This window comes from Thunnus thynnus, chromosome 24 (assembly GCF_963924715.1).
Source record: "Thunnus thynnus chromosome 24, fThuThy2.1, whole genome shotgun sequence".
NCBI lineage: Eukaryota > Metazoa > Chordata > Actinopteri > Scombriformes > Scombridae > Thunnus > Thunnus thynnus.
In genome coordinates, this window is record NC_089540.1 from 1,997,954 (window position 1) to 2,023,448 (window position 25,495).

Sequence of the window (25,495 nt, forward strand, 5' to 3'; positions counted from 1 at the left end):
AGGAAGCCGTGTGTCTAAGTTTCCGGTATGCTTGCTTGACGGACGCTCTGTCAGCTCAGCATAGAGGACGTGGCCAGTGATCTCATCACATCAACTTTCTGGGGTTACTGCAGTACAGAAAGTTCTGCTCCATTCTCACCTCAGTTACCAACAAACGCATCATGCATGCTGAGGGTGGACAACATCAGCCTCAGCATGATGAGCCTTCCTGGGGGCAGGGGATGACAGGCTCCCCTAACCTCTGCAGGAGGCACTGGAGAGCAGGTGGACCCTCTTTCTAGACATGTTTTGCATTAAACTGGTAGCATTTTTGGTCAGCAAAGAGCTGACCTGTTTGCTAGCAGGGAAGATGCTCAGTGCCCTCTCTGGTTCTCCCTGCAAGTGAGAAACAACCCCCTCTGGGAGTGTTTGGTCACACAGTGTGGCCTCCCTTGCAGCTGATGATACCACTGAAGTATTTTGAGAATTTCTAGAGTACCTAAAGATTCTAATAATCACCTGGATGAAAAAAATATTTCGTCCACTTAATGATAAAAACAGATATTTAACTTGTTTGGCAAGCTCTGACTCACTTTCAGAATTAAAACAAAAATGACAGCCCGCCAGCTATCTCAATAGGAAACTGAGTCACAACTTGCGAATCAGAGTTTTAGAGAGACTGATGGGTATTTCTGTGACCTGAATGTATTTCTAGCTTGCTAGCATCATCAAGTAAACAGAGCCTGTACTGAGCCAAAAAATGCATGTCACTAGCAATTATTAAATACAAGAAGCACAGCATCAGCTACATAGACTCCAGGAAAATTGAGTTGAAATTCAGTGAAGAGGCTCCTGACAGAGTAGTTGGTCCGATACCAAACACTGGAAAACTTCTGTCCTATTATCTGAACTGATGGCTGTTTGACAACCAGCCGACCACCAAGTCTCAGACCATGGACAGTGGGCAGCAGGAGACAGCGATTATTTATTCTTTAATAAAGTCATCAACACTAAAGGCACAGACTGTGTCAGCTCATCTGCCGCAGCAAACAGCATTAGCAAGAACATTAACATCAGAATAAACAGTGACAGTGTCAGGTTATGATGTCTGTGCTGTACACCTGCAGGGATATGAATGGATGCCACACAGCTGTGAAACAGCTAATGGTTGTGAAGCATATTGTAAATCAGCCAGTCAAGTGTGACTTCAGAGCTCTGCTTCAGCTACATTGTCAGTTAAAAGTTCTTTCATGATAAGGTTGGAGACAGCCTATTCTATGTTTCTTACACTCCACAAATCCTATGTAAAGATCCTACTAACAAGTATGGTGTGTGTATCCAAACTCTGATATTGCTATTGAAAATGGTCACCAAAAAAAGCACTATTTCCTCCTGTTTGAGTGAGGTTTGCTAAAACTCATCCAGCTGTTTTAGGAAATTACTGAGCCTCTGTTTAAAAATGAAACTATATATTTGTGAGAAATGTTTGTCTTCACTAGGAACCGATGGACTTGAGTAGGGAAGTCAGAACAACTGAGAGACAGACTAGCGCACTGTTGATTTTAGTCTTTTCAAGGGATTAGTTGATAAATATAGAATAATTCCAGACTTATCCCTTCAGTATCCACTCTGAAGGTTTGTCCCTTCCAGTAATCACTGATGCATTAACATGAAATGAGGATTTTAATGTCATTGTTACTTTTAAGTATAAACTCTGTGTCAGATTCAGATGTTTTTAGATCAGCTGAAGGAAAATACGCACCTCTATAGGCTGAGAAAGTTCTCTTCTTTAACATAAAAAATGCATTGTCATCATGATAATACAAGGCTGTTTTTCATAGTTCCTGGAAAGTTGACAGTTTAGCATTCACTTGACAACTTTTCCTTGACAACTGTGATATATGAGTCTATTATAGCTGTCAGATATACAGTGTGTAGTAGTGTAAAATGTAAAATATCCCTCTGAAATGTAGTAGAGGAAAAGTCTTTCAAGAAAGTACAATACTTGAGTGAATACGCTTCGTTACTTGCTGCCTACTTTTCCCCATAAAATCAGTCTGGAACCACTGTTATAAACCTGTGTCTAAGTAAATCTCTCCTGGACAAGCTGACATCTTTGCACGTTCCATGCCTGGAGGGGGATTTCACGAAAGAGGCAAGAGAACAAGTGAGACTTGAAAGATAAAAGTCATACTTCATTCGGTGTGACTTGGTTCATAAATCAGACCTAGCAGAGCAATGCACGCTCCAAATCAGAGATGGCAGAAAATACTAGAAACAAATGTGCTGTGTCATTCATGGTCACAGAGCAAGAACTGATAATGCAGTTTGATGATTACATGCTTCTAATGAACAAAACAGACAATAGTGTTGTAGTTTCATCAATAAGGCCAAAGATGCAGCCTGGCACTTGACTGCAGGCTGTAGTGAATCTGCCAATCTATGACGAGATCTGTGACATAGTCAACCCGGAATCAACACTTAATGTACTGATGGACAGGGCTGTTTCTGGACATTTCGGTGCCCGGGGCAAGGGGTCCAGTGGTCATTAACATCACCTTTCAACAAGTGCTATTACATTTCACACAACACTCTCTTATGTGTCATCCTGATTTTATTCAGAATATGGTATGGAACATAGGTTGATTATTCATATCCCATATGACTCTAACATTATCAAGGTGACTGATTAACTGTGAAGGTCTTTGATGCCTCCACATCCCAGGTCACTTTTGTACTGAATTGCAGGTATTATCAGTATGAGACTTTCACTCATGGCTGTCCTGACTATGTTTTATAAGCCAGCATTTATTTTGATTTTGGAATTTTAAAACATTCATTTTCTAAAACTTACAGAGCACGCTTTCAGCCCGCATTAAAATTAATGAGGCAGTGTAGATATGTTTGATATCTGAATAGTTCTGCATTAGGGAAAATATTGTTTCCTATGGTATTTTTTATAATATCCATGCTGAGAGGATGTTGGTGCGGATCTGTTACAGGACAGTCTGGACAGGATTTAGACAGGCACTCTTCAACTTCAACATGAACAAAAAAGTTTTCCACCAATAGCAGCTCTCTAGAGGTGTGGTTTACCTGCAAAATATCACTTAAACAGACAAAATGACCACTCGGCTCGCATCCCTCACTGCTGCTCGTTGTCATGTCATTAACTAGTCAAGTCAATTTTATTTGTATACTGGAATTAATTACTAGAAAATAATCCCTCCTTTTCTGTGCCCCTACAGCTAGTGATGCCTGGGCTATGCCTGAAAACAGCCCAGCTTATTTATGCAATATTCACCTACAATTGCATGCATATTACTGCAGTTCTATTAATAGTGTGAATATACAGTATATGATATCAGGTAGTTAGTGGTTATATACTAATGTGAACTGCAGTAGAAGGGATCACCTCTGTCCAACGATGCTGTTCTGTTCTTATGTTGAAGATGTCTTGGCAAATGTAGGACCCAGCATTTTACAAACTTGACCCAGAATGTCTAAATACTAAAAGTCAAGAATAAAAAGTATTTTTCTTTCTCCTCTTTTATATCAGTTTATTTGTTCATTTGTACATCACCTTTCACAGACACCAGTCACAAAGTGCTTCACACTCAAAGAAATAAAATCAAATACAATAAAATCAGATCAAATAAATAAAACAAAGACAAAACAAAGACACAACAAAATATACAAGAGGAACAGACATAAGAGACAAATTAAAACAGAAAATACCATATGCTACCCAGATGTCTGTCTGAACAGATGTGTTTTAGCTGCTTTTTAAAAGAGTCCACAGTGTCCAAGGACCTCAAGCTTATTGGGATACTATTCTAAAGCTTAAGGGCTGCTGACTGGAAAGCACGATCTCCCCGAGTCTTAAAACATGTCTGAGGTACACTTAGAAAACCCTGGGTAGAGGACCTAAGAACTCGGCTTGTGGTGTGGGGGTGCAGAAGGGTCCATAATATACTGTGGAACCTGGCCATTTAAGGATCTATAAGTGAACACTAAAATTTTAAAATGAATTCTAAAATTAACAGGAAGCCAGAGCAGTGAGTCTAAAATAGGTGTAATATGTGACCATCTGTTGGCTCGTGTTATAAGCCTAGCAGCAGCATTTTGGATGGTTTGTAAGCAGCGTAAGGAAGATTTATTAACACAGGTAAAAAGAGAATTACAGTAATCCAAACGTGATGAGATAAAACCATGTATTAGCATCTCTTTCATTTCTTGACACAACAGACATCGGTTTGCCTATGTTCTATGTTCTTAGGTGAAAGATTCATGATCGAGTCAGCGTCTCAATGTGAGCATAAAAAATCACACCAAAATTAGGCAGACAAGACCAGGATGAGGATAAAGTACCAAAGTTCTGGCTCATCGATGAGTGAAGATTATCAGGACCAAAGTTCAAGACTTCAGTTTTATCTGTATTAAACTGCCATCCAGTTCCTAATTGCATATAAACAGTTGTTCAGTACTTAGAGTTTAAAGCTCATCAGGTTTAAATGCAAAATACAGCTGGATGTCATCAGCATACAAATGGTAGGAGACATTGCTAAAACTGCTGATAATTTGTCCTAGTGGCAGCATGTATATGGAAAATAAAATGGGTCCCAAGACTGATCCCTGGGGGACACCAAATGGCAAAGCAGCAATGTCAGACACAAATTCATCTACAGAAACTAATAAGACCTATCTGTGAGACAGGAGGAGAGCCACTCCAGTGTAGTCCCAGAAATGCCCACCAGGTGATTTAGCCTGTGGATTAGAATGTGGTGGTCCACAGTATCAAACGCTTCACTAAGGTTCAATAAAACCAAAACTGAACATTCTCCGGCATCTACAGCCATTAAAATATAATTTGAGACCTTAAGGAGAGCAGTTTCAGTGTAGTTTACGGAAAACAGAGAAATTTATGAAACACCTTGTACACTTCCAGTATTTGAACAAGTTGCTTTTCAATGACCTTTTCTTGTTGATAGAAGAGAGTGGTTTATAATATTGACTGGAGTTGATAAAGTTAAAAACCTTTAAAAACAGAGAGGTTGGTGGGACATTTAGTGGCTCGAGGAGGATTTCATGTGTTCTAATAAGGCTACAATAGCATCTATGGACACAGGACAAAAGGAGTCCAAGATGGATGGATTTAAGGAACCACTAGTGGGTGGACTGGACAAGGGTAAGATATTGACCCTAACATTTGTAAGAAGATCTCTCAGCCATCACCATATTGTTAAAGGTACCCATGCGTTCTCTAGGATGCAGTCTGTGTATTTCAACCTACTTGGCTTTCCACAAGCACTTAGTCTTTCGACATTTGCGCCTAAAAGTTTGGATAGTTTCATTTATCCATGGGGATGGATATTTGGAGATTCTTCTAAGTTTCAGAGGGGCCAATTTATCCAACACCGAAGAGCAGTGAGTGTTAAATGATTGGACTAAAGTGTCCACATTTCCATCCTTTAAAACAATATTGCTGTCAAACACCATAGAAGAATTGACAGCCGCAGCCTAATTTATGATATGGGTGAGTCTCATATGGTAAGAAGGCTGAGACTCCAATGTAAAGCAAATGTCAAATAAAATATATCTATGGTTACTGACACATATTTCCTTAGAGCCAACAAATCAATATCAATACCATGTGTAAAAACAAGGCCCTGAGTGTGCCCACCCGTGTGTGTAGAGCCAGATATGTGTTGCTTAAAATCAAAGGACTCAGTGAGATTAAGAAATTCAGAGGCAGCATTACACGTAATGTTATCGATATGAAGATTAAAAATCCCAAACCATCCCAACCCTGTTCAGTTTTCTAATAGATAATAAAAATTCTGCAAAATCTGATTAAAAAGAGCCTACCACCCCTCCTGAAATAAATCCTAAAGGAAAAACTGTCAATCATCATTATTAAACATCAGAAGGATAATCAATGACTAATCTATAGAGCTCATATTGAAACAGACTTTACAAAGTGCCTCACTGTTCAGGATCAAATGAAAAGATCATTAACAGGGAAGTAACAGTTTTAATAAAATTCATCAATTGAATCATTTATATGTTTGGATGCTTTTAACTGTTTGTTCATCTGAATCCAGCATTTCGCATTCTTAAACAAAATGAAAAAAGGAAATTGTTGTCATTTTTACCTAGACAAGTGACTTTTGTATCTGGAGAAGTGAAAGGTAAATTTACTTGTCCAAAGAATATGTGTCTCAAAAAGTTAATGTCGAGCCCTGTTTTAATCAAATTATCTTTATTATCTGGAGGAGATCATGTGTCATGTGTGTCCCTGTGTGTAACTGTCCACAGCTAATCTCAAATACGACTGGACCCATCAGCAATATTTTTTGTGCACATTCATGACTGGATGCTCAAGGACCTCTCGTGGTTGCAGTGATTCACAATTGTTGAAAAACCTATCATTGACCGTTGACTCCTCACTCCTCTTGACCGGCTGGTAAGGGCCATAAGTGATCAACAACTGCAGCAAAAGGCATTTCTGGCAATCAGATGGGCTAAAAACAGGGTTTACCCAATCTGTTGCAGGCCACATTTTGGCCTTGTGACTCAAAAACTGACATCCATAGAAAAGTTTGGTCTCATCTTGAACCAGAGCATCTGCTGATTAATTCCATACCTGATATGTTATGATCAACTAAAGTCATGCACGATACAAGATGAATAAATCCCTTTTTTTTGTTATCATCTCCACCATCGTGATTGTAGGGAGCCAGGAGGGACAGCTGAGTGAGATTCAATTCTTCTTTGTTTGGGAGGGGAGAGCGAGGCTCAGTTACAATACCATTACACTATTCTATACATCTTATAAATGCCCCCAGACACACATGGTGGAGATCTGCGCTCTCTTCTTGTTTGCTGTGTTTTCAAACAGTTTGGTCTAATTAGTGTTGACATAAGGTGACTTCCCGGCTTCTGTGAAGTGCTGAACTTGTTTATAGTGACAGTATTTTCACAGATTTACTGTCTTGTTTTCATTTTGCTGTAGTGACCTATGTTATGTGAATTGGTTTTGGTGTGGGGCTTTGAGGTCCTCATTATTCTCTCTGTGGTCTTCATGATTATATTTGTATCTAATATGAATGCCCATACAATCCTGAACCCCAGGCCCCTCCCTGGACACACCCCTGTCCACTAGATACTGTATGTTCAGTAGTAGTAATAATAATTAAGTGATTTGCTAAATTGGTTTATTAATTTATTATTTTATTTTAGCATGAAGTAAAAATGATCTGATTTGCATGTGTTTCAAATCATTGTGAATTTGTGTAATAGATATTTGAGATAAGCAGTTTTAAGAAACACTTGGGCTCTCTAACTTATTTTTTTCTTTGACATTTACAGACTAAATGGTTGATATTAAGTCTAAAAATTAACCACCATATTCAAAATTATTAAATATTGTCTGATTGTTAATATTCTGTATTCTCATTCTTTTGAATAATCTGTAGTTTAAAGCCTAATAGTTATTTTAAGCATTTATTTCAGCTTCCAGCTGCTCATGTGAAACCAGCGCTGAGGTGTTAAGTATGTAAGTGAAGCAGAGAGCAGGTGAAAAAGAGATAACATGCTCTGCAGATTACTCCAGGTTGGATGGAACCATGCCAGAAAAAACAACAACCAATGCATTGACAGTGTTTTCATTTATTTTTCTCACACCCTCACACACACACGGAGTACAGTAAGAAAACAGCAATGTACATGCAATCTGAGAGTGGGCCGAGCCACATGAGATAAACACAGGTATACGGCTGGGAGAAAATGACTCTGTTATTGGGTCCTGAATGGAATTGCAGCCCCGTGGGGGGTGCTGACAGCTCCTATGTTGTTTGTGGTGTCTGTGTCGTTCCATCTCACGGTTGGCACATCTCTGGCAGCTCCTCCGCCTGCGACTGAATGTTGTGTTAACACGCCTTTACATGGAGCTCATGTCGGCGCTGACAATGACAAGGAACAGTGAGCAACAACCAGCTGTGTCTGTCTGCAGAGGGGTGGATGCATACACCCGGGTGGGGTCTGTGTATGTGTACGATGGGGTGGAGCGTAAAGCCACGGTTCTCAATCACTTGAAATAAAAACAAGTATGGAGGAAAATCTATAGAATTATTCATGGCTACTTTTTTATGCAACTGAAAGATGACAGCGTGAGGCAGCAGCAGCGACAGACACAGGCCCCATGGTACATTTCTGAGATGAGAAAATAAACTGAATCAATATCCCCAATGTTGATGCCATGTGGCAGAGATTGATACTCTGCTGGTGCGTATGAAATATGCATGCCTTTCTAGATCCTAAAATATTGTTTTTGTGGAACCAACCCGTTAGGCCACGGCAAACTTTTAGATTGTGTTACAGCGGCTACGAATACACACAACTCCACCCATCCTGGTACTGATAGGTATCTGAGAACCAGGCAAATGTCAATCATTATCTAATGATTACCTCACAAATACAAGCCAGTAACTCCCCGAATATCGTGAAATGTTGAATTTAATAGATTTCTCCCATGGTTGCCGTTCCTCATGAGAACACACATCTAAAGTTAGACCCTGCTGTGCACCTGGATGTACAGCAGCATCACTGTTACAGTCTTGATATGCATGAAAATAACATCATGTTGGTAAAATTCACACTGTTGAACAAAGATTTGATAAGCAGGTGTGCATACTTGGATGAATTCTTTTAAGAGGGACAATCAACTCTATTGCCAGACCAGACTGTTGATTTTGGACAATTTTCCAAAACAACAAATTATGTCTGATGCTGTCATTTTTAAAATTCTTGTTTTCTACAATACACATGGCAACTATTCTCTGGTTAAAGGATATGGCTGGCAATTTTCTATATTTTTTTTATGTCATCAAATCTCAGGGGCAGAGCCAAACCTACAAAGAACTCATACTACTTGTGTGTATTGTGTGTGTGTATCCAAAGCCTGATATAACTTATTCCTCTGTGGTGTAGAGCTCCGTTGTTGTCCAAAAAACTATTAAAATCATGTCAGTGAGCCACACGGCTGCACTGGATGACATGTACCTTTGTTCCTACAGACAGAGGTTACAGTAGCTTGCTTAGAAACGGCTCCAAAGAGTAAAAATAGTGATAAGATAGCAACCCACCACTGCGCATTCATGGCAATGTGGTTCTGTTTACAGAGCTTCACTAGTTTGTTGTGCTTCACAACACAGCCTCTTGACTTTGTACTGAAGTTCTTTGAGAAATTTATAATGTAATGCAAAGTCAAGAGGTTGTGATATGTAGCAAAACAAGCTAGTGAAGCTCTGGAACTATGTTTCCACGCATGCATAGTGGCGTCTGCTGTACTAGAAACCTCTCTCCTGAGAGTCGCTATCTTATCGCTGAGCCATTTCTAAACAAGCTACAGTAACCGCTCTCCTCAGGGACGAAGGGATATGTCACACAGTGCAGCAGTGTGGCTCATTGACATACTTTTAATAGTGTTTGGACAACAGCACAGAGGAATAACATATATCAGGCTTTGGATACACACACAATGCTTGGAAGCTGATCAGTTCATTGATGCTTTGGCTCTGCACATGAGATTTGTTGACAATAAGAAAAATATAGAAAATTGGCAGATATATCCTTTAAGGTTAGGGACAGGTTGTGGGCACAGTTAATAAAGAAAAGCAAACATTAATTGAATGAAAGCATGACAGGCTTCAAACTCCACACCCCTCCTTCTTAAAGGACACATGGATTGGCCATGAACATATGCTGTGGGTGTAAAATTCGAGGTGTGGGATTAATATAAATGTATTTTCTACTAGGGGCTGGAACTATGACGGTAAGATAAGACAACTCTTTTTTTATGCTTTTGGATTGGTTTCTACACAATCTTTGTGTTCCCAGGTCAACTTTGACTCATTAGGACAATAAATAACAATAATTAAAAAAAACAGTTACAATTTTTGACTTTAATCTCATTGGTTGGAGGTTTAATGGTGAGTTAATGGTGTTGTAATCTTCCAGATTAGATTCATTCTCTGTTCTTTCCCTCCAATCCTTTAAAAGAGTAATTTAAAACTAAATGCACTTTTTTTTGAGCTGGCAAATGATTAGTTCTGTCACTTCATTGCATATACATTATGAACTGATCCTGCTGGTCTCTGTCTATAGTCTTCATCGCAGTGGTAGTTGTTTGCCTTTATCCAGAGAAAACTGTGTCTGCCAGAGCAACAACAAAAAATAAAGAAAGAAATAAAGAAGAGAGAAAAAGATGTTGCCTTGTAAACCAGTCCCCTAAAGAATAAGGCAACATCACATTCTCCACCCCACCCTTCACCCCTGATATAAAAAAACAGAAATCAGCTGTTCTTTCCCTAGATGTTAAAATGCACAGAGTGGGATTTTCTTTTTCCAGGCCTTAAAATCCACATGGGAAATAGATATGGTGTTGGGTTTAACAAAGGAGCAATGGAAAGAAGCTGCAGAGGAATTTCATACAACCTCAGTTTGTGTTAGACATGGCCTTGTGCAGTTGAAGGTGCTTCATTGATCGATTTTCTTTAAAGTTAAACTTGCCGAGATGTATCCTGATGTAGACATGATGTGTGATCAGTGCAGAGCATTCCCAACCTTTTATGCCCCTATGTTCTGGCACTGTTCCAAACTCTCCCATTTTTGGAGCTCTATTTTCACAACTTAGATAAGAACAATCATATAACTGGAGCCAAATATAAGGTTACAGTCAATCTGCGAAATACAGGGGGGTCTCCAGGGGTCTGGGACCTTGTGAATATGATGATTTCTTAAAACTAGGTCACCTATGTAGTAGAAATGTGCCATTATTTTTTAAATTACTGCTGTATGACCAAAGAAAACTGAGAAATAGGCCGTAGTTTTCCCATACCGCTCTTAAGGGGGAATCCTACAACAACCAGAATGCATTACTGGTCAATACTCAAAGATGTCAGTAGACGGCGCTCTACTGCCACTGTGGATACCTGAGGGGGATCACCATGGATGTATAAAAAGAACTGGATACAGGAAGAGCGCCAGGCTTTGAAGCAAATTTGACATAGTGGCCAAACCGTGTAATTACAATGTCATGTGACGCACACTGGCCCAAAAAGACTTTTCCCCATAGACTTACATTGTGAAAGAGACGTCTGTAAATCAGCGGATAATTTTTCTGAGCGTCACAACCCCCGCGAAATGACTTGTCTCACTATCAGAATTAAATCCGTTCGGTCCGATCACATTTCAAAAGCCTAGAAGAGCCGCATGATTGAATTGTTTTATCCCCATTCAAGTTAGCCGGAGGGCTAAACCGGAAGTAGCCGACTCGGCCAGTGAAAGTCACTAGTGCGCATGCTCTATGGGCCGCACAATGCGGAAGATCCGGGTAGTTTCATGCCGGGAAGTGATTTTTTATTACTTCATGTGCCACTGAGCAACTTTCATAGGAATGAACGGGGCCCCGTCTCCGACGCTGTATCCAGTTCTCCTTATACATCAACGGAGATCACTCTATCTGCTCTGCTTATGCGCAGCTCAATATTAAATGAGCATCGGCTAGAGCAGGACGCTAACTTTGACTCTCTCCCTTATTAATCTACAGGTATGTTAAAACTTGCTTTTCTATGATGAGCTCTGTTTCATATCTAATGTAAATGCATTGCAAATCGTTCTGTGAAGTTGTGACATGGTTTAGAGATGTATTTGGAACGTATTTTTGTTGCTGTGTGTTTTCATGGGCGCCGCCATTGAGAATATTTACCTCCGTGAATTTCGGTTTTCTACTGTTTTGTAAGTGAAAGTTACAGACCTTTGCGTGTGGTAAAATACAAAAATGTGTTCAAAAGCTTGTTTTAGAGTATAAGCCAGTCAGCTTAGAGTTAATGCTAAATAGAGATGCTATGTTCAAGCCAGTTTCACTTCCGGTCGCTCGTTAACAGGGCAGAGTCGCGCCATTTTGTTAAGAGGTTAAATGCAAATTTAAGTGAGTGTTATGCTAATGTTGCAGAAAGGTTCTGTGTACGTTATATCAGTGTAGGATGAGTGTAACTGTGGTGTATGTGTTAAAATAGGAGTGATTGTAATAATGTGAGTAAAGTAAAATGTGTTTTGGGTAATATAATTTTGTACTGTTATATTATTATATATATTTATTATATATATTTATTTAGGAGCGTAAGTCACATTTTATAATTCGTGTTGTTATTTTTCTTCAGACAGAATATTTTATATTTTTTATTGTCAATTTGGTTTCAGCATTTATTTTGTTTCTGTAACGTGTTTTGATGTGAATGTGAAACATGAACTTTGAAGCAGCAGGTTTTAGAGAGCTGACATAACTGAGAAATATGTACAGTTTTATACTGTTGTGTTCAATATTAAATGAGCATCGGCTAGAGCAAGACGCTAACTTTGGCTCTCTCCCTTATTAATCCACAGACTATGTTTTTATTTGCTACACAGTGCACCCTTGCCTGTGTCACCTTAGCCGCTGGTCCAGGTCCAGGTCTAGGTCCAAGTCTGGCACCGGTACCACAAGCAAACACTGTTTTGGACGATGAGGAACTAAGTGCTCAAGCTTGATGCAGCCACATAAATTACAGGTAACACAGTCACTGCTGTTATGTGTTCAGAGTTGGCAAAGTCCAATATAATAATCTGTCAGAAAACAAATGTTTACCAAAGCACTGCGGAGTTGTAAGTCCATTCCCTCCACACCGGGCAGCCGGTCGATACTGCAGCAGCCTCCTCAGCTGTGGCACATATATCGGCTGCCACTGTAACGTAGCTCCAGTGGTCACTTCCTCCTTCATGCTCTGTTATGTCTGATTCTACAGCGTGATATTCGGCCTTGTAAGTTGTAATAGTGGCGCCACCTCTCTGGTTATATTGTGAAGCTTGGTGTTAGCTTGTGTTAGAATCATGGAGAAACTCATCAGCTCATTAGCATTATCTCTGTTGTGTTTGATTCAACAGCGTGATAGTCAATGTCATGTCATGAAACTAGTTTTCTTCCAAATGTGCTGATATTTTAAAGTATTTAGTAGTATGATGTTTTAGTGTCTGCTTTTCCCCGTCGCTGGTGTAACATGGCAGATGGAGTCTTTTGGGAGACCCACATTTTACCGCCTTTGAAGGCACCACTACAGAAAATGCAGAAACGTAGTTAGTAGTCTAAAGCAGATCTCCAAAGAAACTCTTGTCGGCAAATGAGCAGTGAGCTCTGGGTGCAGGCAATATGGAGGGAAGTTAAACATTGTTTATTTATTTGCATATACTAACCACATTGTAATTTTACAATGCTAATTGAAAATCAACAAAGTTTCCCTTTAATTGACAGCTTGGACCTGTGAAAATCTCCAACTATCCTTCTGTTTATCTACACAGCCAGGTTTATTTTCATGTAACTATGGAAATCATTTTTATAATACCATTGCATAAATACTGCACTCAAAGCATTTACAGCATTTAAATGCCATTTGCTCTGCATATTTTTAAAAACGTCCAATAAAAAATATGAAATGTGAACATGAACTCCGTCCGTATACACTTTATACGCAATAAAATCCTTTATTATTTATCATGAAGAAAAAAGTCCTTAAACAGTTCGTATATCACAGAACAAATGGCTAGTTGGATCTAATGGCTGATGTATCCGGGACTCCCCTGTTGTCACACAGTATTTCACACACACAGCTTTTGTAACACTTCTTGCATGTAGGTTAATTTTAGTGAATTGGAAAAGCCCACACCCCCTCACTCACACTGTTGAGGGAAGTGATGCACCGTCAATTGAAGAAGCTCAGATATGTGTTGAATGGTTCCTCCTGAAAAATGACATCAAAATATGGCAGCCCTTTCTCAGTTATGTTAACAGTATAGAAACCCTGTCCACGCCAATATAACATGTATTATTATCCCTTCATCACAATAATGTACATTTGATTTCTGTAGCTGTACTGTCTTGTCATTTTTATTGATCCTCAACTTGTATCTGCCTCTGTTTGTGTATTATGTTGCATTTATGGTATTAGTATGTAAACCAATAAACAGAGCTTGACACATTTTATCAGGCATATTTATTTTAAAATCTTTTCTTGTGCATCCACATCAGTGTTGATGATGTAGTGTTCATTTTGAGTGATATTGGATATCTGCACTACATAGTCAGTAAGTTAGTCTTTTTAAGTCATGTCAACTTTAATTGAATTTGAAATTTGTGTATTCCCTCAATAATGTTCGTCCTCCTTTTGCTCTCACTGTTTTTGTTGTTTTGCTACAGCACAGACTGCACAGTATCATCATGGGAGAAATGACGTTAACTTGACAACTTTGTTGTGGAGTCAGGCGACGCTTGTGGTTTGAAACAAGATAAACAAGCCTGATCATTCATTATGAGGCAACTTTCACTGAGCTACTTTCAGTTCTTGTCATCCTACAAAGTGTTAGAAAAGCCAGTGCTAAACAAGAGTTGAAATATGGCTGTTTTCTTTCCTGGCACAGTGGCTTCAATGAGGTCTTTTTATGAGGACCCTGAGGTACATATTGCATGCCAAGTTCAACCTCTGTCTGTGCACTGAGATTTGTGGGGTGACTGAGAGTGTGGTGTAAGCGCCAGTTATTCAGTGTGTGCCAGTTAAAAAATAAAATAAAAACACAGTTTTGGATGTGTCAAGGTGCTGACTGGGCTGTGACAGGAGTTATATGTGTGTGTTCATGGCGACAGCAACCTGCTATAGGTGGGCCTGGGGATACAATGAGCTTTGGACCCCTGATCGTTTCACACTCTGTGCATTATGTATGTACTCCAATGCCTTTTAAAGAACCAGTGTGTAGGATATAGTGGCATCTAGTAGTGAAAACTGCAACCAGCTGAATAAACCCCCTCCCACCCCCCACCCTCCCCAGTGTGTAGGAGAACCTATGGTGGCCACGAAACTCATGAAAACTGCAAGAGGCCCTCTCTAGAGCAAGTGATTGGTTTGTCTGTTCTAGGCTACTGTAGAACCATGACGGTGCAACATGGCGGAGTACCCGCTCCCTATATATAAAGGGCTCTCTCTAAGCTAACAAAAACACAACAATTCTTATTTCAGGTGATTATACAATAATTAAAACATACTTATGAGTATTATATTCATTTTCTGCCAAGTCCATTCTGCTAGATGCCAATAAATTCTACACACTGCACCTTTAATTAACCATTAAGTGCAGTTCACACATGTGACACATGGCAGCTTAATTATAGTTCGCCTAGAGCCTCAGAAACAAACCAATACTCTTGTGTTTAAACACTGCATAGCCTCAGGTTGGCTGTGTGTCAGTTAATTTGTGGCACACAAACATCTGTAGGAATATATACATTGTAATGCAATAGCAGCTCAAATATGAAGGTCTCTTGAAGGTTAATTTTAATTTGTGATTTTTATTACTTGTACTGCAGCATTTACACACTGAATTTCAACATATAAATTGTGTTTCCTACACTGAACAGAATGACCACAATTTTTCCAACCCCAATTATGCCGTGGCAACATTTCATAACCACTTAACCTCAACCTCACTACTGCCTCCACCTTATAACCTTAAATTAAAATAAAGAATATCTGGGAAATTACAGAGAAAGGAAGGAATTACATCATGAATGTATAACTGGATATGGATATGGACATGAAAATATACATATATAATGTTTGTCATATAAGGCTCAATTCTTGTTGTCAGTAGGTGGCGCTATGACTATGACTCAATATTGACATATAGATGTGTTCAGGCCTGGACTCTTATCAAGTATGTGAAATTTGGGGCAGATTGGACAAAATCCAGTGAAAATACAACATCCTTTTTCATGGCGAAACATGCAAATTGAGTGGCATGTCGCGTCAGGGGTGTTCCATGAAAACTCAAGATTTTTATACCTTTTCATCACAAAGGTCTTTAGATGACGCCGACCAAATTTTAAGTCACTCTGGTTAATTCTCTAGGAAAACTGCAGAAAAGTAAATTCAAATTGGCTGACTTCCTATTGGGCTTAGGGCTTGGCTCCAACAGGCTTTTTACATTTTGAGATGGTACATCTGCCTACCAAATTCCGTTCATCCACGTCAAACTTGAAGGTTGAAATTTTGTAAGGGGTGCCATCAGCTATTTTGCCACAACCAAGCCCAAGACTCATATCAGATATCAAGTTTCACCACTTCTGATTGATGTGCAAAGTTCTGTGAGTTTCCGAGCACCCCTAGCACCTCAAAAATGATAAAAGTAGTTAGGGGGTGCCTTGGGTGCCCAAGCCCAATTGCAATATAAAATCGAAATGTTTACTAATACTACTTTATTTATGAACATGAGTACAAAGTTTTGTGAGATTTCTGCATCCTTAAGGCCTCAAACGTGTTCATAAAATGAAAATTGATATATGAAATCCCAAATGGCTGACTTCCTGTCAGGTGAAAAAAAAAAAAGTTGTCCAGAATGACCACTTGGTCATCGGGCCCTAAAAATGACCCTAAACATGCAATGTCTCTATAAAGGATGACATACTATACTATATATTTGTTCATGAATATTCCAATTAAAACATACATTTAATTTTGCAGTTATTATTGTTTTTAAACATACAACACTGGAGTCTGTGGGACCCCAAACAATGAGGAAGTGATAAATCCATCTGCTGATTTAGGGAACCGTTGAGGAAACTGTATAAGCCATCTACAGTGAGAGTGGCAGCCCTGTAATAATACAGTACAAGACTCTGCAAAGTGCAACATGACCCGCTGCCAGTCGCCAGAATTTGATTTCTCCCACATCGAGGTTGATAATGCAGGATGACATCACCCAAACAGGCCAATAAATGAGTTACCTGTCTCTCCATATGGCTTCATGTTTACTCCTCTTGGTTCATATGGTACAAATGAACCAAACTATAGAAAAATTGTTCTTGTTCTATTTTGATTAGTGATGACATGTTTCAATCTCCCCTCCACCTGTGTATAAATAACAATAATGTTAGCTTGTAGCAGTAGCTTGCACTAGCCCTGTTTGAGACTAACAATAAAACTTTATTTCCACTTCACCTCCAGCTTTCACTGCAAACTGTATAAGCCATGCTGATTCTGTCTTCTCAGACATGATTTCATCCACAGTTTTTTACTTTTGTTTTTTTGTTTTTTGGTGCAAATCACAGCACACACAAGTGCAACCAGCTGACCACGACAGTCTGCCTCTATGTTTGTTTTTTTCTGAAAACATTGAAATATTAAAAATCGGTTAAATCTGTTATGTCTGTGGTCTCCCATGTTTTTTAAAACTGGTTAAGATTTGAAAATCCTCTCGTGTGCACCAGGCATTAGTTGTGCATATTCATACACAAATTTGCAATTAATTAAGTGACAGTACATTCACTTTGAACCTCTTCAGAGGGAGTCTGAAATGGAGGGTACCATTATTAAACCAGTGGTTGATAATCCAAATATGAAAAGACAACATGAATTGTCAGCTTTTTGTCACTGGTGGTCAGATGGACATTTGGACTTGACTTGTCTGACAGCATCATGACATGAGGAGGGTTTTTTTTAAGCACATGGCTTTTCAAAAAACAATTTTTGACAAGAGTCAGCATTTTTCTCAAGACAAGTCAAGAGTGAAGGAGATAAATTAATGGGGGGCATAGATGGCAGGGGTGAATGGAAAGAGACAGCAAAGAAAAAACAGAGAGCAGACACAACCTGTTCATCTCACCATGAAACATTCAGCTCAGTCAAGTTCTTATCCAAGCTAACAGTCAGTGTCCATCTGTCCTCTAGAGGTACTGAGCTGAGTGTTTGTGCTGCAGACTTACAGTATACTCAGTCAACCAGGCCAAAACTGTTGTTAATTGATATAATTCAGGAAACTAAGATGCCAGTATGTATCTTTTTCCACAGTGTGGTTGCCATAGTCACATGATGAGCCACAGTGGCAAGTAACTGCATACTCTCAACAGCAGTTGTCCTGTTGACCCTGGACACAATGGAGGTGGTGATATGAAAACACCTTAATGTTCACTCTGGTGAGCTACTATCATTGGAATGAATGGGGTGCCATCTTTAAGCAGAGAATCCAGTTCTCACAATACATCCATTACACTGGCACATTATCAGCATCTCACTTACATGTTCTCTCAAGTTTTTTTTTTCCCCACTTTCTATTAATGGAAGCATATTCCAGGCTGTGCTCTCCATCACAGGAGTCTGTACTGTAAACTGAGCTGAACAGTGTACTCTGACTCTCTTGAGGGCTCTATTCAAGTTTGCAGCAGAGATATCTACCAATGTCCCCACAGCATTAAATCTCCATTACATAAGGAAGATCCTTGCAGCAATTGAACAAGTTTTCTACTACAAACTGTTCTGAAAAATGGAATTTGCCTTTAAAAACCACACGCTGCAGTCATCCTCAGCTGAGCGTGTTTGAGATGTAACAGGGATACCGACGGTATGTCAGTTCTTGCTTAGTTGGATTTAATTGGTGTTTTTGATACAGCTGATCATCACATTTTAATGCAGAGCCTTAAAAACATTGCTGGTCTCTCAGGATATGTGTTAGATTGGTTTAAATCTTTTATGTCCTGAAGGCCTTTCTCAGTCTGGGGAGTATGTTTCTTATGCTATTAATAACATATGAGAGATCCCATAAGGTCTCCCACTGGCTCTGTGGCTCCTCTCTTTATATTTAATCCCATCAGGAAACAGTCACAAAGAAACACTGTTAATTTTTTTTTTGTTTTAGTGAGACACATGTGAGAGGAGAACGGTATCAACTGATGGGTTTTCAATCCACATCAAAGTGGAATCTCTCCTCTGCAGGTTCCTCTGATCTGACGGCAGAAACAAAACAGTAAGGAGGAGGAAAAAGGAATAATCACTGAAGATTATTACACATATTCCTCTCACATGAAATTAATTTTAATGGAATGAAATTCCATTAATAGAAAAAAAAAATCAACAGCAAGTTGTTAGATTTGATGTGTTTTTTTTTCTTTATGTCCCCTCTCCTTGACGTGATCATTCACGTTGCAGTCTTATAATTTAATGTAGTCAACAGCGGTTTCTTTTAGCCATGACCACCTTCATTCATTCAAGTTGACAGTTTGAGAAAAGAATGAGAAAAAGTAGTGAAATCCTGCTACTATAGTTTGTTTCATGGTTTGTTGACATAGCCTCTAGAGCTGGAGGAAGTCTGCCAAGGGGCAGCTTCTGGAGGCTGGCCAATCAGAACAGTGGGCTCATTGGGAGGGGGGCCTTAAAGAGACAGGGGCTAAAACTGCCTGTTTCAGACAGAGGCTGAACTGAGAGTTTTTTAACTGTATATCATGCAAGACATTCTAGTACAGCCCCAGATTAAGAAATATGGATCTGATCATGTGCATAATATGTCCCCTTTAACAAACCAAGATGCTTCCCAAACTTAGCAAAGTTTTCATGCTTTAGCTTGACCAAACTTTAATCATAGTTGTGTAAGTTCAGAAAACAGCGATTTGTAAGTTACAGCAGTTACAAATGATGTATTTTGTTGTTTCATTTGTGTAATAAACACCCAGAAAGCCATTCTGCATAATGAGTACTGAAAAAAAGTTCCATAACTGAGGTTGCAGAACAAGTTGTGACATAAAAAAGTTTGTTTGCACCATTAAAGGCCCCAAATCAATCAGTGTGCTCCAGTCTTTCTCTCTGGCACCTATGACACTTAACTTTAATACATGATGGACACATATACCGTAGCGTTTAAGTTAATTATAAATATAAAAGGACAGAACTTCCCATGCACAGCCAGTATTTTCAGACAGGCGCTGGTCGGTCGCAGGAACATATAAGGTGAAAATCAAGACAGACAGACATATAATTAATAACAACATCTTGTTTTTTAGAAGGTACATTGACGACATCTTTATGGGGTTTACAGGTTCTGAGGATGAACTTAGGGCATTTAGTGACTATATAAATAGCACTCATCCCTCTTTGCATTTTACTATGGAATACAGTTGTGAAAAAAAACACTTTTTGGATCTTTTGATTACTGTTAATGAAAATAGAAAATTGGACACATCTGTTTATCGAAACGAAACTGACAGAAACACCATTTTACACTCTACAAGTTTCCACCCTCACCATATGATCAGTAACATCCCATATGGCCAGTTTGTGAGGTTGAGAAGAATATGTAGTAAAGAAGAGGATTATCAAACTAAGGCTAAAGAAATGTCTCAATGTTTTAAACAAAGGGGATATAACCAGACACTCATTGATCAAGCTGTTGATAAAGCTAACAATGTGGACAGGGAAGTATTATTATATCCTCCCCCGAAACACATTGAAAACAGAGTAACTTTTGTGTCTGAATATTGTACGGCATCTATCCAAGTCAAACAGATTATAAACAAACACTGGAAAATCCTAGAATGTGACCCTAGTTTGAATCATTTGTCATCCTCTAGACCTCGTTTCTGCTTCAAAAGAGGCAGAAATGTCAGAGATACTGTTGTCAGTTCCATGTATAAGGAACCTACACAAACTAATTGGCTTTCTCAACAAGTGTATGGAAATTATAGATGTGGAAAATGTGCACACTGTTCAAACACACTTAATACCAAGACATTTAATCACCCTCATACGGGAAAGAAATATGGCATAAAAGAATTCATTAACTGTCTCTCTACACATGTCATATACATCTTGAAATGCCCATGTGGCTTAATGTATGTAGGCCAAACGAAGCGCCATCTCAAACTAAGAGTTGCTGAACATAAGGCTGCCATTAGAAATGGTAATATGGATTATGCCATTGCTAGACAGTACAAGGAGAAAAAACATGGGTCGGCTACGTCCATCAAATTGATCGGCATTGAAAGAGTGCGACCCAATCCAAGAGGTGGTAACTTGATTAACCAGTTCTTAAGAAGGGAGGCGTTTTGGATTTATGAATTAAATACTATTGAACCTTATGGACTTAATGAAACACAGGATTTGAGTTCTTTTCTGTGATATGAACATGTTAACCATATGATACATAGTATTTGAGCTCTTTTCTGTGATATGAGTATGTTAACTTTATGAAACACAGGATTTGAGTTTTCGTCTGAGACGTGAATATTAACTTGTATTTCTCTCCACAGGCTATTTGGACTCTTAGGGAGAGATGAGCCACTAGGTCCCCTGTCACTCACCCTTCCCATTTAGTGATGTAGAGGGACAGCTGTAGGACCTGTAGTCCATTCTGCTTAGGGAATTTTACCCATCCTATTCAGTCAGTTGTTTACAGGATGTAGTGAAGTTTAATTATATGAAATGGTGGGTGTAATTCTTGTAAATTTGTGCTACATTAATCACGTCATGTTTTTTGTAATATGTATATTTTCATTTTCGTGCACTTTGTAAAATGTCCAATTTGAGAAAATGAAGACGATGATAATTAGTTATGCGACTCAGATGTATTTATCACACCTGTGAGTACTCAGCAGTTGTACTGAGCGAACCTGAAGAAGCTACAGGCAAAACGCGTTGTTCGCTCTTAATAAAGTCACAGTAAAGTCATTACAGTGTGCGGTGGTTAATTTTAATTATAAGTATATCCATGTCTATGTACATGTCCATTATCTGTAATATATTGATGAACATCACGTGTAGGCTGTCAAGAGCAAACAGTGGAGTTTATTCCTGGCTTCTTTTCTTTACAGTCCATTTCATGTGATGGATTTAGCAGTGACTGATGAAGCTCTGTAGCCACATATTGAACATATATGTGATATTTCCTTGTGAGTATGAATTGACAAAGACACCCTGAATACAGCATTAAATAAGTGATTCCCTTGCAGCAGAGGAGGACGGGCTCCTGCTGCCCTCCTTACGACGGCTTCTCTTATATCAATTTAATGTACTTCATTTTTTTCATGCTAATCTGTTATTGGCCAAAATATGTAAAATGATGCTCCAATGGATGGCGTCCTTCAGGTTTGGTGGTTACGTTTCCCCCCCTTTTTTTATTTTTTAAATTGAGCAGTAGATAGTTACTTGCATTAGCTAACGCGAGAGTTATCTTGTAGCAGCCCTGAAGAACTGTTACGGACTGATAAGCTAACGGTGAGCATGGATTTCAGCTGTCCGGACTACAGCGGCTTGCTGCGGCATCCTGACACTCTGCCGCTCTCCTCTCCTCAATAATAGAAAGTTAACAGCATAATTTAAATGAAACAACTGGGAGAGTTAGCTTGTTTGTCATTGTTGCTAATGATATCAGACTAGTTAACCAGCAGCCACAACGTTCTGTTAACTAACAAACAAGACGACCAACAGCCACAAATGGACGTTATGACACGAATACTTTATCTCCATGGTCGCTAATTTCTTCTGTGTCTCTGTGTAGCTGTTGTGTGAAGTTATCTCCTTAAACAGATCATATAATGTGCTGTAGGTAGTTTGCCTGGACACTGAGGCTGTTGAAGAGTTACAGTGAGCTGTCTGGACTCACATGGAAAGAGTCTCATTCATTTGGAATTGATCCAGTTTTTAATTGAGTGGTTGTTCAGTCAGCTGTTGATAGTGTGTGATTAGTGAATGAGTGTGCAAGAGGTCTGGCTGCTTGCCTTTGAGAATATCTTCATTCTTGTTCATTTTTAAGCTGAGCCATATATTGAGTAATAAGCTTTAAGTATAACTACAATTAAGACTGTTTTTAATGAGAACATAAATCTGATGTCATAATAGACCAATACTATAAATCTGAAGTTAACTTTTAAGAACATAACACAACTTGAACATAGGAAAGTAGAGATAAGTAGCCAACTAGTGTAAAATAACATGACGGTGTGGGTTGGTTTTCCTCCCGTCCTTCCCAATTTTGAGTCACCAGCCGCCACTGATACTGTCAGAAGTCATTTCTCACTTGTTGAAGAGCTTTATGAGCTAATTCAGGATCAATTTTAAGGTTTTTATTGATCACTTTTAAAGCCATTAATGAACTTGCCCCTGGCGAAATCTTAAATGGATAAAAGATTATTTTCCCTAGATGTTGGAAAGCAAAATTACCCTTCAAAAGTCATTATTTTTAAGGTTTTTTATTTAAATTGATTCAGTTGCTTTTAATGCTGTTTGTGATGGTTTAACGCTTCTATGGTTTCAAACTATTTTTAAATATTGTTTGCCATGTGGCTTTCCAAAGATCAGTTTGTGCTGTGGAATATTTTCTGTGTGTATTTAAAGGGTAAGCATTTTCAAGCACTCAAAAATAATACCAACCACTGTTGTCATAATGAGAGATTAATTATAAATCTCTTCAGCAAGTGACCTGACGTCACGACTTTTCAACAGGAATAAATCAATTCTGGCAAACAGTAAGCAGATCCAATTGAGCTTAATTGAGCTCCATAAATTGGGTTTCATTAGTGAGTGGAGTGCACAATGATGGTGCAAAAAAACACATTTCTGTCACAATCAAAACTAGCATGCATACTTCAGTTTGATTTAACAAAACATTGGAGGGCAATTTTAGGATAATTTGAATGTGATTGTCGGAGAGGAAGAGATAATAAAATATTTCTGACATTTAAAACTGCGTCAGTTCAGATTAATTAGCCTGCATTGTCCAAATGTTGCCAAGCAACACAAATTGTTCAGAGGCAAATGACCTTTGACCAACTGAAGCTGATCAGAAAGTGCAGAGAGGATGAGGGGAGTGAGTGATGGGAGGCGGATGTTATTGGCTCATCGCTCTGCTATCACACCGGCTGAGGATACAAAAGCAGGAAGGAAACTGAGACAGGCGGGGGGGGGATGGAAACAGCCTTGAAAGCTCCTTGTGACATTTTGATTTCTTCACCGCCGCCGCGCCGCACTGATAAGTCGACATTATTCCTCGCTTTCTTTAGCGGTGTCACAAGAGGCCTGCAGAAAAGTAGCTGACAACCAGGAAGGAAGCAGGCGGGGTGAAAGCAATACTGTGAACATGAAAACTTTATTTGGGCTATAAAAGCTCTGAATCACAGGCCTGCATGAAGGACACTGCAGCATTGTGCCTTTTTACACATATACACTAGGCTGAATGGTGACTGGGTTTGTTCAGTTATAAAGAAATGTATCGATTCAGGACTGTAGAATCACTCAGGGTCAGAGCTTCTTTTTTAATCACAGGATTATGAGTTATTATGTAGCTTTATATGTCGAGGTTATTTGATTGTGTGTGAGATAAAAGACTGAAAATGCAGCTGAAACTGCTCCTGTGTAGACTAGCAACACTAAGGCTACAAACAATCTATAATGCAACAGGAGCTGGTGTTACATAATGTGAAGGAGCTGGAAAGCATCCCCCTCACTAAGGTGAAAAACACACGAGTATTGACTTTGTTAAATTGGACATAACATACTAATACAGGTTGATAATTATGGCTATGTTGTGCTTGTTTTAGAACCCCTACTAATTCTCTTTGAGGTACTTCCTGCTGGGTGTGTTTTCATGAGCTGCACACCTAAGAATGCAGCCGCAGGACTGCAGCAGCTGCTAATTATCTTGTCAGTCTGTACCAAGTAGTCAGGGGAGTTGGTAGAGGGGGTTTAGTTAAGTTTGGCTTTTCAGTTTCTTCAGTTTATTATGCATTTAATTTAGTCTGTATGAGTCCAATGTATAAGTGTGATTGAGGTTAAATCGTGCACTTAATCTTCACTGTGTACTGGGATTGGTAGGGGCCTAAACTATAAATGCTGGGTGGGAAAGTAGTGTTGCGTGTCACAGAGAGGGGGATCAGGTTGTGCATCATCTCTGCTATGAAAATCTGCTGAGTCTAGTTTTTTTGTCCACCAACAGTTTACAGCTTTGTAAGTGTTCTGGAACTTTTTGTAACTGAAACTTTTTCACCAGTAAACATCAAAACTCTAGAGAAAAGAAAAAAAAATCCCTCTTGGACTGATGCTGCTAATTTTTTCCACCACGCTATACACCTCAATACTGCTTGTTCACATCCTGTTTGTAAGTGTTCACCACTAAAAAACCTTACACACAGGTAGTCTCTCCACTCAAAAACAATCTGTGATCTTGTGAACTGCTTAATCCTCAAATATAAAAAAAACAAATACCATCTTCTTTCATTCTTAGGCTTTCATTTATAGGCTTATGGCGTAGTCATTATATGCATCACCCAAGCATGCCACATATTGTTCTTTTCAGGACAAGTTAGGCTTTCAGAAATGCCAACATTTTCTATGTGAGAAGTACTGTATATGCTTTAGAAAACATTATGTCTCTAGTTTTCAATCCAACACGGATCTCAATCTATGAATGGATAGATGAGATTCCAGGGATATAAAAATTACATTGATGGGACATTCAGAGGCTTACTAATGTCAAAAATTGTATTGATTGAGCCAAATAAACAAAATACAGAAACCTCCTTGTCATTGATTGGATCACTCTGGTGGTTTTGCTGATTGTAATTGTTCTATGTCAGCCAGCAAGGCACCAGTACATTTAATCTTATCATTCTTAT